General features: G+C 37.0%; 1 protein-coding gene across 1 annotated transcript in view; it reads right to left on the reverse strand.

The window, feature by feature from the left end:
• The window catches only part of pcx (pecanex), a 621,557-nt gene that overhangs the window by 36,768 nt on the left and 565,446 nt on the right, over positions 1-19,343 (reverse strand). The window lies entirely within an intron of this gene.

The following is a 19,343-nucleotide window of genomic DNA, read 5'->3' on the forward strand; positions in this document are numbered from 1 at the left end:
CACACATAAAAAACTCAGTCCACTTTAAAGCCAGTATAGAAAACCTCTCCCGCCAACACACTGACATAATGGTCAGTTTTGATGTCTCTTCCTTATTCACAAATGACAACTCAAAGATATCTTAGATCTCATCCAAGCCAAATTTCCTCCCAATATCTCAGCCATATTTCAGTTCACCATGAATTCAGGCTATTTTGTTTGGCAAGGAAAATTTTACAAACAGATGGAGGGGACAGCCATGGGTTTCCACTTTTTCTCCGCTCCCGGCTAACTTCTTTATGGAGACCGTTGAAGAAAAAGCCTCAAACTCAGTCCACAAAAACCCACTGTTTGGCTATGCTACGTGGATGATGTGTTCACTATTTGGCCAACTGGCTTAGATACACTTCTTGCTATCCTTAACACGCTTAAACAATCAACACTCCAGAATCCAGTTTACCTTGGAAAAGGAAAACAACAACAGTCTCTCTTTCCTAGAAACTCTGATTACACACCAGTTTGATGGATCTCTGACTTTCTCTGTTTACAGAAAACCAACACATACAGGTAGATACATTCACCCCCCCCCCCCAAACACACACAACAATATGGGATTATAAAAACCCCATATAATAGGGCTAAATTAATCTGTTCGGATAACAATGTCCTAACTATTGAACTTAACTATATCCTTAGCTACAACCCCAAAAAAATCTAGAAAATATTAAAACCAGTTAACCCCCCGTCTCATAACAGAGATTACACTAAATCTATCACCATTCCTTATATCTGGGGCACATCTGAAAAGCTAACAAAAATCTTAAAAAAATATGACCTGACTACCTGTTACAAACCATATAAGAATTTGGCATCCCTTATTCGCTCCACCAAAGACCAGCCACTTCCCCTAGACCTACCTAGATCGTAGTAGGACAGTTGTAAACTGTCCTACTACGACCAAACAGACAGAACAGTTAATATCAGGATATCTGAACACGAAGACTACATCCAGTTTCACCAATTTCAGCCACTCATGACTTGCTGATCATGCTCTAGATACCCACCACAGAATATGCTGGAAGAAAGCCACTTTACTATACTGCAGCAAATATAGTATGAAAGATTGTTCTTGGAATTGAGAGCCTGTCTAGCTCAGTGGAAGTCGCATTTGCACTCCACGACGCTTGACCGCATGAATGAAGACTTGGGTTCAAGTCTAGTTGCCGACTAGAGGAACATTTTCTAAGCCTTTTTTCGACCGGTTCCTGAGTAAATCGATCTCTGGCAAGGGCAAGCGAGTTTTTTCTCTCAGAAGCTTGGGTTTTTCGTCCCGTAATCTCAAGAAAATCAACTGTCGAACCCACACTATTTTCAGACATTAAAAATATTGTTAGGGACCACGAGATGGTGGCACTTGTGAGCCATCTCTTCACTGCGTGTCATTTAACATAGTGATAACCTTGGGCTAGTGATCTCTGATTGGCTGCCAGTGGATAGTGCAGAAGTTAGATAGGGCTAAAACAACCTCGCCTTCTTCCTATATGGGAATAAAAGGTGTTAGCTGATTTTTGCAGGCCTGGTTAACTGAGTGGTTAGCGTATCCACTCTCCAGCCAAAAGGCTGCAGGTCTGAATCCTGCTGTGGGCATGGATGCTTGTGATTGTCAGTGTAAATCTAGTGGTGGTGGTGATGGGCGGTAGATGCCGTTGGTGTAGATGATGATGGTAGTTCTGGTTAGTGGAGACAAGAGTTGTAGAGGAAGTGCCCTCCCTAGATGAGTCTTTGGACTCCCTGGAAGTGTCACATAATAATAATAATCAGCCTCAGCTCTAAAAAACTTGCCAAATCTCAACAAATTTGGGTGCATGAGACTGTCCCAAATTTGGGAAGCTTGCAACCTAAGAACATCAGCCAACAGCCAAGACAACCCAATTTAGCCTGCTATGGGGCACCTTTAGGACTAGGCCCAACTTCAGTTGCCTTCATCAGCCTAATTTGTTTGTTGTTAGTGCCAGCATGCCCATATCATAGTTTTATGTTCCCAGAAGATGGCAATGTAACACTGCTGAAATATAGGAAGGTATTGATTAAAGTTTTTTAATTAATATTTTAGTATACATTGTCATTTCCTGAAAAATTTAAAGTCATTGTACACTAAACTGAAGATGGTTTGCAATACAACACATCTGTATGCTAACAGTTTAATTATATATCTTTATTGTGGTTATGTGTATTTGCTTTTTTAATTATAATATATTATCTATGAAATTTTCCATCTTTGCTAAAACCTATGATAAATAGCTGAAATGTTTCACCTGTTCTATAGGATTTCAACTGAGAATGTAGGTGAAGTTTCTATCTCCCTGCAAATCTCAATTTCACAGGTTTTATTTATTTCTGATATTCCTAGCAAATTTGTTATAACAGTTATTCAATTTTGTTAATGAGTCCTGACAACTTGTGTTGAACATATTTAGGAGTATAACATCACCTGCATAAAAAGGAGTTTCATTTCTCCACTTTTAATATCAGGTTTAATGCCAATTTTAATCATAATGTAATCCATATAGATTAGTAGTTCTTAACCTTTCAACTTTTGTGGAACTCTATTCCATTTCTGTGATTTGAAAGTATATATTCTCATTAATCTGCTGAGAAAAATTATTTAACTTCCTAAATATAGGTGGATCTCAAGGAATCACAGACTACAGGTCTGTGATTCCTTGCAGACATAGATTGATGAATTACAGTGGAGATAGCATACAATCTTATCTTTAATGTTACACAAACGATCTCCCCCAAACCTCTTTCAGTTCTGAGTGGTGAATTACAAGTTAATTCTCTTCAAAATTTCCCCTTAACAATATATAAATTTAACATTTTCAACAGGGCTTTTCTCTTGGCAATCTTATCATATGCTATCAAGATCTAAAAATCTTAAATACAGATCCCTATCATATTTCAATTACTTATTGACTGTCTTAAAATAAATCCATAATAAATTTAGTTTAATCCTTTATTCAAGTGTGAGCAAACAAAGTTTGCACCTGAAAGTAACTTCAGGACTGGGGTAAGGTGGTACAACACTCCTTGCAAAGGTGGAGCAAGCTATAATGCAAAAACACATCTCCTTGCGGATATGTCTAATGTTATGCATTAAGGGAAGGCCAAAACTCACTAGTTTTGACCTTTATTGAGGTCTCTTCAGTGGGAGCCAGGCCCAAGTGGAGATATCAGGCAGAAGCATTAGCAGGTCATCTCTACCTATAGGAGTTGCCAAATGGTGTGCCACCCTTTTTTAATAAATTACTCTGGATTTAGAGAAAGATGTTGAAAGTTTATTTTTCACTTGGTAAGAGTATAACAAATTTAGTTTAATCCTTTATCCAAGTGTGAGCAAAGTTTGTGCCTGAAAGTATCTTCAGGACTGGGGTAAGGTGGTAAGGGCCACAACCAATGGGTTGTGGCCCTTCTGTTATGTTATGCATTAAGGTTAAGGCCCTTAATGCATAACATTAGCCATATCTGCAAGGAGATGTGTTTTGCATTATGGGAGATACTGAGATAGGAGTGTTAGTAGCTTGCTCCACCTTTGCAAGGAGTGCCCTGGTGTTGTACCACCTTAACCCAGTCCTGAAGATACTTTAAGGCGCAAACTTTGTTTGCTCACACTTGGATAAAGGATTAAACTAAATTTATTATACTCTTACCAAGTGAAAAATAAACTTTCAACATAAAATAAATCCAGCTGGAAAGAAGGAGCTGATCCAGCTTCTTCTTTCTCAGGTTTCTCTTTAACAATTTTTCTTAGCTTCATTTCATGCATGTTTGCATAAATTTTACATCTGGACCACTCAGTATGAAAATTCCTTTATAATTCTCACATTCAGTTTTGTTTACCTTTTCAGAGATAAGAATGAAAAGGTTTATTCCAATAACCTATAATTTAACTCACTAAAGGTTGTTTTCTCTGGGAAAGACTGAGCAAAGAAAGCAGTTTCCGAGGAAAGAGGCAGATGAAATGAAAGAGGATGAAGAGAAATGGTTTGGTGCACAGTAAACGCATGCTAACTGGCAACTGCTTGCGTTTGTAAAGTGGCTTCGTAATAAATGGAGAAATGGTAGCAGCCGGTTCAGCAGAACTAGGTTCATAAAAAGTACCTACAGAAGAGACATAAAGAGAACATTTATGAGAGAGTGATAAGAGTGAACTTGTGAGAGAGAGAGAGAGAGAGCCAATACTTTTCTAACTTAGCTTTGGAATACATTATCCAATCATGACCAGTAGATACTAAAGATACTCTAATAAACACACCGGTGCAGATATGAATGACATTAACATCATGTCAAGAACCAAACAAAAAGCAAAAGTGTTGGGAACTAGAAAAATCAGCACAAGAAATAGGGCTAAAATTAATTAAAAAAATAAAAATAAAAGATTAATACCAGGCAGAATCAGTTAATTGATACAAATGTGAAAATTGAAAACCTTGAAATAGAAAAAGTGGAATAATTTATATATTTTTGGAGTAATGATCAATAGCCAACCAAATGAGAATGATGAAATGCAAAACTGAATAAAGAAGTAATCAGGCTTTCTATTCTCTCTCATGTGTACTCAGTTCAAAATATATTCATGGGAAGGCTAAAGTAAAAATATATAAATCAATAATTTATCCAGTTGTTAACTTTGGATGTGAAACCTGGATATTTACTGCAAGGGTGGAGAATATGATTTCTGCTTTTGAAAGGAAAATCCTTAGAAAAATATTTGACCCAGAGAATGATAATGGGCTCTGGAGGATCAGATTGGCGCACAGTAAATGGATGAATCTACAATATCTAGTATAATCAAGTTAAAACATTTTCAGTGAGCAGGACATGGTGTTTGTATGGAAATTGACAGAATTCTAAAGAAGACAATCTTCTTCCTCACATTATCCTGCATGGTGCAGGGTCCACTATTTATATGATGTGACTTTAAGTGACCCCAACCAGCCTGTCACTGAGCCTGACATTGGAGGAAATGTATTTATATCTGCAGATGTGTGTGTTCAGAGGAGCCGGTTTTCCTGTTCTGAGGGATGAAAAACACCAAGTTTCTGGGTGAAACTCTACCTCCATATGAGACTGGCTAACTCACATTTAGTTGAAAGAGACCAGATAAAGGTCCCCCCCCACCACATCATGGACAGGAATCAAACTCAAGTCTTTTCGACCAAAGGGCTTCGTCTATACCAACTGAGTTACAGACGCTATATTCTAAAAAAAGACAATAAATAGTTAAAATTCTTGGTAAAAGATCAAAAGGAAACCTTAGAACAAGACAGATAAAACCATTAGTCAAGATAGCAACATTATATTACAATATGTATAGAGAGAGGTTTAGGCATTATTGGTTATTCATAATAATGCTTTATGGTATAAACAACACCAAGAGAGGAAAAAATACATTTATTAAACTCACTAATATTTTGCTGGTTTTCTATCTAGCATCATCAGAGCAGAATTATAAGTGTGACATGCACACAGCACTAAACTAAGTAATTGTAGAAAACAATTTGAATTGAAACTGACAATAGAACTAATATCCTTATATATCCTTATATAGTGTCCTCTGTGGGTCAGATAACCATAAAGTTAATTTAGAGAAGTCAGGCTGTCAGGTCTTAAAATGATAGTCTTCCAGATCTTTGGTAAATTAATGCACCCATATTTGTTGAGATTAGGAGAGTGCTTCGTAGCTGATGCTAATTCAAAAAATAGTATTTTAAAAAAGTTTTAAAAATTTAAAAATAAAAACAGACCTATAACAACTTCTATGTAATATAGATGTCTTCCCCCATCTGATCCTATGCGAAGGAGTATTCAGAGCATTGTCTGCCACTCCTAACTTGCCATATAGATGACTGCAGATGTAATTTTTGTGTTCTTAAAGGAGGGTGTTAATTGATCTACCAGTCTGTTCAAAGTAGGCTAAACTGAAGACACAAGAAACTTCAGGATGTTCAAGAGAATGCAGTTGATCTTTTTTAAGAGAGCAGATGAAGGAAGCTACTTGAATGAAATGTTTGAAAGTGGCATGGAGATCATATCTGCAGCGAACTTTGGCTATTTTTTCTGATGTACCCATAACACATGGGATGGGAATGGTTTTGCTGTGATCCTGTGTGTTCAGTGGAGGGATTGGGCGTGCAATATTTTATCTATTTTAAATTATTTTTTTAAATAACGAAACCTGTGGTGAGATCATAATTAAAAGAAACACACGTATTAACCACAGTGAAAATTATTTAATGTAAATATTTCATCCTAAGTATCTTAGGATATCATCAGTACAGTAGTTTAAACAATAATAGGAATAACATACAGTTAGGGCGCATGATTACAATAGAATCTCATTAAACATACGTAATGTGTTTCTGAAGCCCTACTACACAGACCAAATTTAAACTGCAATGCCGTACTTACTATTCCTAAAGTATGGGAAATTGTCATACAAAATTGTGTAAAATAATTATTATTAGCGTTTTTTTTTTTTTTTTTTTTTTTTTTACTTCTGTAACACGTTACACACGTTTAATGAGATTCTATTATAATCATGCGTCCTAACTGTATGTTATTCCTATTATTGTTTAAACTACTGTACTGATGATGTCCTAAGATACCTAGGATGAAATATTTACATTAAATAATTTTCATTATTTTAAATGAGTTGTAGCCATTGGCTAAAAAGGTGTTGTGAAGGTCCCTGAGCTCAGTTTCAAGGGCTGTGTCATTTGAACAAACATGTCTGGTTAGTAAGTGGGAAGGGTAGTGGTGTGATTGCTTATATAAATACCTTTTCTGTATGAGTGAGTTTTCTATAAATGGAGAGGGATAATGAGCCATTAGGAAAGTTGTGTCACTAGTATATTTAAAAAGGAGAGAGACAATTCTTATTTTCTTTTTCTATGGTGAAGTTTTTTTTTAAGATATTGGCTGTTAAAATATACCAAAAACATATCTATGTCTGGACCATGAGGCCAAGCAGCAAACACATCATAAACAAAGCACAGCCAAGTGTTTTCCATAATTACTTAGTTTAGTACTGTGTTGCACAATTATGAATGTGCTCTGATGACTGGGTAGAAACAAGTTAAAGCATTATTATGAATCATATTACAATGTCCAAACTGGAGAGGTAAAATTTTGAACAAGCTGGTTGGAGGCAAAAAATCCAGGAGCCCAAGGCTATGGAAAGATCTTAGTTCAGTAAGAGAAACTCATTTACATATAGAAGGAAGAGAGTCTGTGAAATAATACAGCTCTAGCATTGGTGGAAAAATCTGATGAAAGGAAGCCATCTACCAAAACAAGTAGTGATTTACCAACGAGCAAGTTGGCAATCCACTGCAAAGGGTAGAAAGCAGACCATAAGATGATAGCTTACTGAGAAGCCCTCTGACAGACTGATTAAATGCCTTAGAAATATTACTGGTGATTACAGTTCCACCAAACCTTTTAATGCATTCTGTCCAACAGGAGATGGCAGCTACAAAATTAACTATAAGCTGACAATGGCAAAATTCATATTGCTGACCACTTTTAAGAGAGGTAAGAATAACTGGACAATAATTTATTTGCTGATGTTTAGCAATTGGTGGTTTAGTACTTTTAGCACCTTGATGAAGGCTGTATGTTACTTGTCACAAGACCTCGTGACAAGTAACATACAGCCTCCACCAAGCAAGTGAATTTCCATATTCACCATGATGTGCAGCCTGTTTCCTTGAACAAATAAGGCTTGGAAAGGGGAATCCAATATATATTCCCTAATTGGAAGAAATACCAACTAGATCTATAGGTGACTTATTGATTGATTTCATGTTTAGAATTAAGAGCAAGGGCTCTGGTTTCTGTTTCTCCCTTCTCACATGGAGTTAGGCAACCCTTCAAGTTTTGCAAAAGGGACCCAGATCTCTCTGCCTCACTCCTGTAAGGATATAACAGCAAAATGGTTCTGCAGGAAGGCCACTAGATAGTACACAGGAGCGAACCTATTAGTAATGAATCAGGAAGTGTCCCAACCAGCTACGGAATAATCTTGCTATCACTTACTAAGCCAGACCGTGCCTAGAAGGCATCCACATATGATGGTGTGCAGGAGGGGGCCCTGCTCAGGAAACATGTAGACAGAAGACTAGTTTTCTTTTTTGTGGATATCATGTTATGAGTCTATCAATCTCCCACTGCATCCATTCTATTCTTCATTTAATTCTTATTCTCAACTAGCAATGAAAGACAATGTACTCCAATTCAGTTTTACTGTAGATCACAAAAAATCTCCTACAAAAAAACAATCCCAGAAAACAAAACCCTCCCCCACAAACATTAATAATACTGCAAAAAAAAAACAGAAAACGAAAAAAAGTTGTCATATTGAATGCAACATTTGTGGCTTTAATAGCAACTTCATGATGTGTGCCACCACCACCACTTATGGTAATCTAAAGCAGACACATTACTGCTAACAGAACCTCAGCATGCTGCCTCCAGTGCCATCAACTTTAAATGCCCAGATAACATCCTACACAATTCCTTCTGTCATGAGGGTGGTAAGCATGCATGCATTCATCTGATATCCCAACCCTCCACACAATACTAAAAATCTGGGAGACCATCATTTTGAAATCTTCAGCAGAATTCCATCACTGCATCCATAGAGGGTGCCACTTATGATCATAGAAGCCTGCATTTACAATCAGCTTGTGTTTTTCTTTACTTTACTGCTGGTGTGCCTGTGTTCATGTGCTTAGTATAGTTCTTTGTGCAATGAAGATACCTTAATGATCAAGGTGAAATACTGGCAAAGTAATCTAATTAACTAAATACATTTAGTTAACTAGAGCCTCTGTAGCTCTGTACGGATGAAGCCTTTTAGTCGAAAGACCTGGGTTTGATTCCCGTCCATGACGTGAGTTAGCTGGACTCATACGGTGGTGGCGGAGGGTTCCCCCCTCCTGGAAACTTGGGTTTTTCGTCCCTCAGGTACTTTCATGTAGAAGTTCAAGTATTTTAAGGGAAGTTTTAGGTGCACCACCCCAAACATGTGAGTGGTATTCTAAACACGGACAGATTTGGGATTTGTATATAATAAAGAGTTGGCCGGGTGTAAAATAGGGTAAACTGGCCCCCTGAACACACACATCTACAAACATGGATAGATTCCCCCCCCCCCCCCCCCCCCCCCCCCCAATATCAGGCTCAGTGACAAGTCAGTTGGGATCATGCACATAAAGTCGCATCCTGTAAAAAAGTCAATCCCAAATAGATGCGATAAGGTACAAGAGGAAGAAGAAGAAGAAGAGACTTAATTAACTATTACCTTTATATATGCGCTTTTCTCTTTTTACACACACACACACAAGGATGGTCTGAAAAGTTCTTGGCCTAACAATGAAAAAAAAGAATTTATAATTTCAAAATTATTTTTATTTTTCAACATAATCTCCCTTAAGACTAATACATTTATTCCAGCGATGCTCCAGTGCCATTATCCCGTTCCTGTAGTGGTTCTCAGTAAGATCTGCAAAATACTCCTCTACAGCTGCAATCACTTCTTGATTCAAAGAAAAATGCTAACCAGAGAGGAAATAAGAGTTTAGTTTTGAGAAGAGATAGAAGTCAGAGGGAGCCAAATTTGGGAAATGGGTGGATGTTCCAAGAATTCATAGTGCAGATTCGTGTGTAGAGGCTTAAGTGCTGTGAGGACATCATATTGGAGGCTTAATGGATTATATTGGATTTTAAAAAAGATGTCGGGATACAAGGGTAATACCGAACTGTGTTAAGCTAAAGATCAACTTTCATTCCAAAAAAGCCCTCTGCATATATCACTGCACCAGCTTGTCACTTTTGTGGGAACAAATCGCCGCTACTCATGCCACCCTCTCCGTGACGAACGCCGCCATTAGCTACCTACAATCAGAGCTCTCCACCGTACTTACCACTGAACTTTGGTCTATTCTCTCAGGCATCTCGGAAGCTTCTGCAAAGAAAGAATTTCAAAAAATAAACATATCAAGAAATTTAACAACCTGGTTAAAACCAAACCGCAACTACAAATTCAACCACTCCAGACAGTAGTGAACTTATCGTCCAAAAGGCTCAAAGACATCCCATCAGTGCCCTAAGCCTCGGCCACAATTTCGCGGTGGCTCCTAAAGAAGTGCCGGTGCTTGATGTGATGTACACTGTCGAACACGGTATCTGTCGCTTAGCACCGGACTTAGCAAATAACATCAGACTTGACGTCGCCACCATCCTCACCCAGTCTCCACTTCCAAAAAGTAATTTATAGTCCGCCCAAGGCACTACTCTCATGAAATTACAAAAAGAAAAAAGTATCGTCATCACCAGAGCAGATAAGGGTAATGCCAATGTCGTTCTTAATACCACGGAATACAATCGAAAAATGGGGATTATCCTCCAAGATCGCTCTACCTACATCCTGCTAGAACACAACCCCATATAAACACAAATTAAAAAAATCACTTCAAAAAGTGTCTTCCTGGCCCCCGGAAATCACAAAAAATATCAAACCTTTCATTCCCGTCCCTCCCGAATATATGGTTTACCAAAAATCCATAAACCTAATTCCCCACTAAGACCTATAATAGATGCCACTAACGCAACTTGCTACAAGTTGTCAAAACAGCTGGCCAGCTCTCTGACCCCCCCCCCCCCCCTCACTGGACTTTCCACATCCTATATAAACAACTCTACCCATTTTAAAACCCTCATAGAAAATCTAACCTTAAATAACACAGACAACATATTAGTAAGCTTTGATATCTCCTCATTGTTTACCAATATTCCCTTAATTGATATTTTTTCTTGGAAGAACAAAATCTACAAGCAGATAGAGGAAACTGCCATGGGTTCCCCCCCTCTTGCCAATTTTTATACGGAAGAATTTGAAAAACAAGCCATAGACTCAGCCCCTCTCAAACCTTCTATCTGGCTAAGATATGTAGACGATGTGTTCTCTATTTGGCCTCATGGCCCAGACACATTAGACTCTTTCCTCAGTCACCTCAATAGCCTACATCCAAGTTTACAATGGAAAAGGAAAAGAACAATTGTTTACCCTTCCTAGACATCTTAGTTACACGCCTTCCCAACGGTACACTTTCCTTCACTGTATATAGAAAACCCATACACACAGGCAGATATATTCACAAACTCTCCCACCACCACCCCGCTCAACAATATGGCATTATTAAAACTCTTACCAAGACAGCCCACAATCTTTGTTCCAGTGGAACCGCCCTTACAACTGAGCTTGACCACATACACAACACTTTCCTCTCCAATGGCTACAGTGATCACAGTATTAAAAAAATAATCAGGTCCTCCCCCTCTCCTCAGTCTTCTCTTCAGAAAGAGTTTAGAAATGCCATCACCATACCCTACATCCGTGGCACATCCAAAAAAATAGCCAAGATTTTAAAAAAGTACAACCTACACACAGCATTTAAGCCCCACCACAAACTTGCTACCCTTATCCGCTCTACAAAAGATCAGCTCCCTCCTCGCCCAGTACCTGGAGTCTATAAAGTACCCTGTTCATGTAAATTGGCGTACTTTGGACAGACAGGCAAATCAGCCACTATCTGCTTGGAGGAACATAAGTCATACATCTGCAAATACAACTATGGTCAGTCAGGCTTGGCTGACCATGTCTAGAATACAACCCACAGGATCTCATGGGAAAAAACCACCATGCTCCACCACAGCAAATTCAAAAAAGAGAGACTATTCTTAGAATCAGCAGCAGCTCTCAGGAATCAACCAAATCTCAACAAATATGGTCGCATTAAGCTTCCTAAGATTTGGGAAACGCTTATCACCAGAGGTCCCACTTTACATTCCAGGCTACCTACCACCACCCTTAGAGGGCACTCCACCTAGTTAGGACTTTAGTGTCACCCACGTGGTTGGGCTTAGTATTATGTGTTATTTGTTTTTGATGTTACATTAGTTTTTTTGTAATCCCTGAAGATCTCTCATTTACTGAGATGAAATAAACAGGAAGTATTAAATTCTGTTTTAATCCTTTCTGAGTGCTGTATATAATCCATTAAGCCTCAATATGACATAGTGCAGATCCCTTAATTTTCCGATTGTCAAAACACCTTTGTGGGCGGGTGCATTGTCCTGATGAAAGATAATTTTTTTTTTCCTGCAAACCGGATCTTTTCTCACGAATTTTGTCATCCAGTCTGGTTAAAAGATCGGAATATATTCCCCAGTTACTGTTTTACTCTTTTCAAGATAATTAATAAACAAAATGCCTTAGCTTCTCAAAACACTGATGCCATGACTTTTCCTGCTGATGGAACAGACTTTGTCTTCTCTGGCACTGAACAACCGGCTTCTGTCCACTATTTCGAATGCTGTTTGGATTCTGGTGTGTAATGGTGAATCCAAGTCTCATCCATAGTAATAAATCGACGATGCACAAAATCAGTTTTATTCTTATTAAAAAGTTCCAAGCACTGTTCAGAGATTTTCATGCGAGTGTGTTTTTGATCTGCTGTGAGCAAGTGTGGCACCCATCTTGCACAAAGCTTTTTCATTTGCAATTCTTCTTGCAAAATATATCCTACACATTCTTTTGAAATGCCTATAGTCTTAGCAATTTCACACACTTTGACTCGCCGGTCATCAATACCATATCATGCATTTGATCAATGATTTCTGGTGTTGTTACACTTTTTGGACGTCCTTCACATGGATAATTTTCAAGGCTAGTATGGCCACATTTGAACTCGGCAGCCCATTTCTTAATTATCGAAAACGAAGTAGAAGAGTGCCCATAAACTTTGAATGAATTTCTTTTACCGTTAAACCTTCTTTTACAAAGAATTTTATAACGCACGATACTCAATTTTATCCATTTCAAGGGATACAGACAACACTTTTGCTTCAGACAGCTGTATAAAACAAACTACTTGATAGAATGACTTGCGATTTCACGTGGATGCTTATGACAGATGTACCAACTTAGAAAAAAAAAAATCTGAAATAAACACATATCAAAAATAGTGAGTTTTGATATGTGTTTATGTATTTTTTTCTTAAATTTTTCTTTCTTAATTTTGTATTTATGTATTTATATGCATATGTGCTAATAAATAAATAAAGTTTTATATAAGTTTATACATTTTTAACCGTTTTAAGTTAAATAGAAACCTAATTTATGAAAATATTATAACAGAAATCAAACAAATCAAGAATTAACAAAAGTCCTCCACTTACGTCAGAATCAACTTACGACGGAGACTCCGTCGTAAGTCGAGGACCACCTGTGTTATATATATATATATACCATACACTGATCCTATATAATATATTGAGAGACCTATAGGCATATCATTGTCATATGTGAGGTGAAGATGAGGACTTTGATGTTCACTGATGTTTTTAAGGGCAGATTGTAGTTGTTTGGGAATACTACTTGAGGAAGGCTGTTCCAGAGGACAGAGATGGAAGAAATAAAAAAGGATGAATAGAGGAAGGTTTGGGGTGTTTGTAGTTGCTCAGTAAAGGAGTGCTGGGCAGCTGCAGCTCTTGTATTAACAGGTGCAACAGAACATGGAGTTATGATGGTTGCCGATTCAGAGGAGCAGTGACCATGGAAGTACCTGTAGAATAAATGCATTGCTGAAACACTGCATCTATTCTACAGCTATTTCCATGTAGAAGTTTGAGTATTTTTAGGGAAGTTTTAGGTGCACCACCCCAAACATGTGAGTGGTATTCTAAACATGGACAGATTTCAGATTTGTATATAATGAAGAGTTGGCTGGGTGCAAAATAGGCTCTTGAACAAAAGAGAATGCCAAGTTTCTTGGATGCCGAAGAGGCTATTGATGTGATGTGTTTATACCAGAAAAGACTGGAGGTAAATGTTAGTCCAAGTAAAGCGTCTGGTGATTTTGTGTAATACACAAATCTTGTCTGGTGATTTGTGTATTACTGGGGTAAGGGTAGGTGAGCTGCGATCTCTTTTATGCGAGAAAAGGCAAGACTGTGTTTTGGTCACAATGAACATAAAGTTGTCCTCACCCAATTGGAGGAGGATAGTATGTAGATCAATGTTTAAGTCACTAGGACAGTGTGCCCTGCAGGGCATGCAAAGATAGTATGTTGATATCAGTCCAAGGGAGTCCAAATAAGTTCATATAACTTTGGTGATGATACCACATACCTTTAAAGGATATTAGCTGTAGAGGAAAATTTTGATACAATATGGTGTTTTCCCTGAAGTAGCCTTATCAAACCTTGGTTTTCCAGCTTTCTCATGATAGAGAGTGGTGAGTGGTGGTCCCACAACTTGCATGTTGATGATGACTACCTATCTCCTTTTTTTTACTACAAGGTCAGGCTTTCTCAATACAATGTTAGTCATATAACAGGATTCTACTATATAAGGAACCTTTGTTCCCACTACATATAGTGGGAACAAAGGTTGTATACTGTTATCCAACCTGTGTTCTTCAACCTATCCTCTATAACCCTCACTATTGCATTGTGTCTTCTGACATTTACTCAATGTGTGTATGTACTAACAATACTGAGTGAGCCCAAGTTTCTGTACTCTGACAGCATGCTCTGCAGTTCTTGTCATCATCCTTCCCTGAGGTGTATGGATGGAACAACAAAAACAGTACTCAACTTTGACACCCCTTCAGTACACACACTATGAGATATGTCATTCAATTGCATGCACATTAATAGAAGAACAAGTGTAGTCTACACCAAGGGTCGGCAACCTTTTTTGGAGTGAAGAACCATTTTTAAAATTATATCTGTTAAAAAAAAAACTAGGGAGCCACATGTTTTTTTTTTTATTTTATTATTTTTTTTACAGTAACACATTATCATAATTGTAAAACACAATACAGGGGTGACATGTCACATGAAATTATATGATATTTTAAAATATTAAATAATAAAACAAAGATTTCCTTCTCTTACAAAAGCATATGTATAAAATCCAATAACATACCTATTTCTTTAATTTTTTTAATTTAAAATATCTTCTTAGTGTGACTTTTGCTGTTGAACTTCTTTGGATAGTTCCTCAATATGCAGCGAATACGTCGTAATTTTCATTTTCAAACATGATGAAAGACTCATGTTGTTTAGTTGGTTTCTCGACTTACTTTTAATAAAATTCATATTAGAAAATATTTGCTCACACAAATATGTCAATCAGAAAATCTATAGAAGTCCAAATGCGTATGTTTTTAACTGAATGTAAGTGTCCAGTAAACAATTCCACGTGTCAAATACAATCTGATCTTGCTTTTTAAGATCTTCTATTTCAGACCATTTGTGTTGTATTGCAAGGGTAGATTTTTGTCTTTCCAACTCCTCCAGGCAGCTTTAAGATTTCTAAATTTTGAATTCCACAAATCCTTGGTTTTCAGGTCCTCTAACTCAAGTTGAAATGCAGCCTCATCTCCAGCAAAAGGTGAAAAATTTAATTTGGTAGGATTAATTTCAAGTGGTTGCAATAAAAATGACATAGTTGCCTTGTTCTTTCTAAACTCCTCAAATCTTCCATTAAATTCAGATCGCATATTTACCACAATTTCTTTGAAAAAGGTTAAATTTATGGAATATTATCAGCTTGTTCTTGTTGATATTTCTTCAACGTAGGAAAATGTAATAATGTGCCTTTCTCTAAGTCTGTCGCAAACAAATATAATTTTTATTCAAACGAAATCACTTCTTCTAAAAGCAAAACTGCTGTATTTCCCTTTCCCCGTAGTTTCTTATTTAGTGCGTTTAAATGGGAAGTCATATCCACCAATAAAGTAGAATTTTTGTATCCAATGAGTATCTTCTAACTGTGCATATTCAAGGTCCTTTTGTCTTCGAAACAACTTAACCTCTCCAAGGCAGGTGGCAAATCGCATCAACACTGCACCTCTGGAAAGCCATCTTATTCTGTTATGCAAAAGAAGATCGGAATATTTGCAATTGATTTCTTTAAGAAGTTCATAAAATTTCCGATGATGTAGCTGTATTATCATTATTTTGCTAACAATTTCTACAACCAAATCCATCACTACTGTTATCTCTTTTGGAAAAGTTTGTGCACAAATATCTCTTGATGGATTATGCAGTGAAAGGAAAACACGTCATGCAAAATTTGTTTTTTAAATAAAGAAACAAAACCTTTTATTGTACCTTTCATGCTCAGTGCCCCATCGGTCGCAATAGATATTATTTTGTTAATATTAATACCCTTACTTTTCAAGCAAGTGGTAACAGCAGATTCAATGTCTTCTCCACAAGTTTGTCCTGTAAGTAGCAGTATATCGAGTAATTCTTCCTGAGGTCCTTGAGAGTTTATGTATCTACAAATAAGTGTAATCTGTGCAATGTCATCCACGTCCATGATTCGTCACAGGCAATGGAGAATCCTGGTGTTGAATTTAGATCTGTGACCTGCTGATTTGTTATATCTTCTGCCATTCGTATAGTTCTGTCCCTTACAATCTTAGCAGATAATGGCATGTCTTTTATTTTTGTAATTATTTCAGCTTTGTTTTTAAAATCACAGAAAAGATATTCGGACATTTTAATAAAACATTCTTTCACATATTCGCCGTCCGTAAAAGGTTTTCCTCATTTAACAACTTCTTGAGTGGCCACAAAACTAGCAATAGTTGTATTTCTTGATGCTTTTATCCATTTGGAAAATGAACATTTAGTTAGGTTTACTTTGCCTTGCAGCTCTTCTACTGCCTTTTTTCTTTCATCTCCCCGTGGATATGCTTTGTCAAATGTATCGTGTTTATTTAAAAAATGTCTTTGTATATTTGATTTTTTATTGTTTGAAAGCTTTTTATGGCATATTAAACATATTGGAAATCCTGCTGTATTTGCTACTAATGCATAGGTTTCAGTCCATTCACTTTTAAACTCCCAATTTTCTTGTTTTATCTTTCTCTTCTTAGCTGACATTTTAAATACTATAAAAATATTTTTATTCTGTTAATATTTAATTTAATGTTACAATATTCACGTTACCTAACACAATCACCAGTAAATAAAAGCACGGCAATGTCCAATACAAAACCTTTACTTATTTTAACAAAGTGAGCAGTTTACAGACCACACCTGCACTATATGCGAAGACAATGGGCACGTTCAGACAGGCAAGCGCTACCGTAGCACTACATGTGCTAGCCTAGCATGACATCATAAATATGTCCGAGCCAACTGCTCGATTGTAGTGCTACCATAGTGATCACCATTCACTACAAATTAAATTAATTTGTAGCGATTAATTTTCACTACAAAGTAGCGCTCTGCCTGGTTGATTGCGCCCAATGTAAACTGATGTTTTTTGAGTATCAACATATGGTTAGGGGTCATTTGACCTACAAAATATTTCTTTTTACTTCTATGTTTAGATAGATTGTTTAATAATGAAAAGAGCCGCAATTATTCATTCAAAGAGCCGCATGCAGCTCCGGAGCTGCAGGTTGCCGACCCCTGGTCTACACCATTATATTTAGTAGTAACAATGGTGTTGATGTTGGAAGAAAAGATATTTATCGTTGAGCATTATTTTCATTCATATGGAGTTGGAAGAGCAAATGGTCCAAGCCTATGATATGTTTGTGAGCAGTTTGTTCATCGCTTTTGTAAGCATATCCCAAGCAATAGTGTCATCATTGATGGCCATGACATAATTGGGCCCTACTTCAATGAAGAATGTGTTGCTTCCATTCACCCAGGATTTATATAGGATGTGTCATGCAAAAAACATTCCATTTTATTCACAGGTATTCCAATAGGATGGAGCAATCTGTCACACATCATGTGGCTCTAGAGCCTATTTATCAGAACTCTTCTCTGGGAGGTTCAATCCAAGGTTCACCGAATTCCTGTACCCTTCATATTCTCCTGATCTCACATCACTTGATGCCTTCATTTGAGGTATGTTGAAGGAATGGGTATTCCACCATGACCCGCCTTCAAACCTTGATAAACTAAGGGATAAAATAAAGACAAGGTGTCCATTTCAAGCATATAATCTATGATTGTTAATGTTTTATTTGAACAAGATTCCACCAATAGTTATGGATGTAGATATCATCATGTGTAAACATATATTTCTTTGTTAATAAACCCATTTACTCCATAATATATATCGTTATATAAATTAAATATGCTAAGAAATTATATTCTTGGTTTAATCCTTTATCCAAGCATAAGCAAACAAAGTTTGCAAGTGAAGTAACTTCACAACTGGGCAACTAGTATATAGAGGCTAATGACTTCACATCACTTGCCTTAGTATCCCATAAAGCAAAGCACATATCCTTATGGATATGGCTGCAGCGCATTGGTAAAAAAGTTTAGCCACTGTTTCTTTTGTTACTCTTTTAATATGAAAAATTTTGATAGGAAGCTGTTGCTGAGATTCTAACACAATTATCTCCTAAAGTGTGTGCAATATCTTTAGGATCAACAACAACACATCCATTGTGTTTCAAGGTGGAAAAACTCTATATTCTATATTTCTCTTTCATTTTCAAGACTTTATCCCATACAATTTTTGCACTGGTTGTTTGATTAATTATTGATGTAAGTTGGATCCAAGATTGATTGTTTTTGACTTTGAGGTCTCACATAATGTGCTATGACTTGAGCATGTTTAAAATTTATTAGATTTGATGTGGTGGGTATCTAAGAAACATACCCCATGATTTGTCAAATCTTTTTTTGGCTGCTTGACAATCTGGATCCCAACCTGGTTTTGGGTAAAGTGGATATCAAGATGATGTTTCTGGAAATGTGGCTGTTGCTCCCTAGGCAATATACAATCTGTGATATACTTCACTGCTTCATTGATAGGACTGAATGCTTTAGCATTAAATTTTGCAAGATGGGAGAAAGTATTTCAGTCAGCCTGGTCCATTTTCCTCCACATAGACATCTGTATAGGAGAAGATGGTGCCCTGTGAAGAGATAGTGCCAACAACAAGAAAATGATTCCTTTCATGGACGTTCTTTAGGGAATCCCAAGACCTTTATAGTTTATGGTAGCATGGTGAAATGTGAATGGCACATTGTGAGGAAGATATAACAAGAATGGACTGCTGAAAGAAGAGCTATATACATCCAGGACAGTGCTGAGAAAGAGATTTTACCTAGGACTATCCTATGGTAGAGACTACGATGAAGTAAGTAATTCAGAATGAAGAGCCACTATTCCTGTTCTAGTACATGATTGTTAGCACTGTGGATGGACTATGATTTAGATAATCCAGAAATTCTGCATAGAGACC

The sequence above is a fragment of the Typopeltis vanoorti genome, chromosome 10, assembly GCF_054136105.1.
Source record: "Typopeltis vanoorti isolate ZY-2024b chromosome 10, IOZ_Tvanoo_1.0, whole genome shotgun sequence".
Lineage (NCBI taxonomy): Eukaryota > Metazoa > Arthropoda > Arachnida > Uropygi > Thelyphonidae > Typopeltis > Typopeltis vanoorti.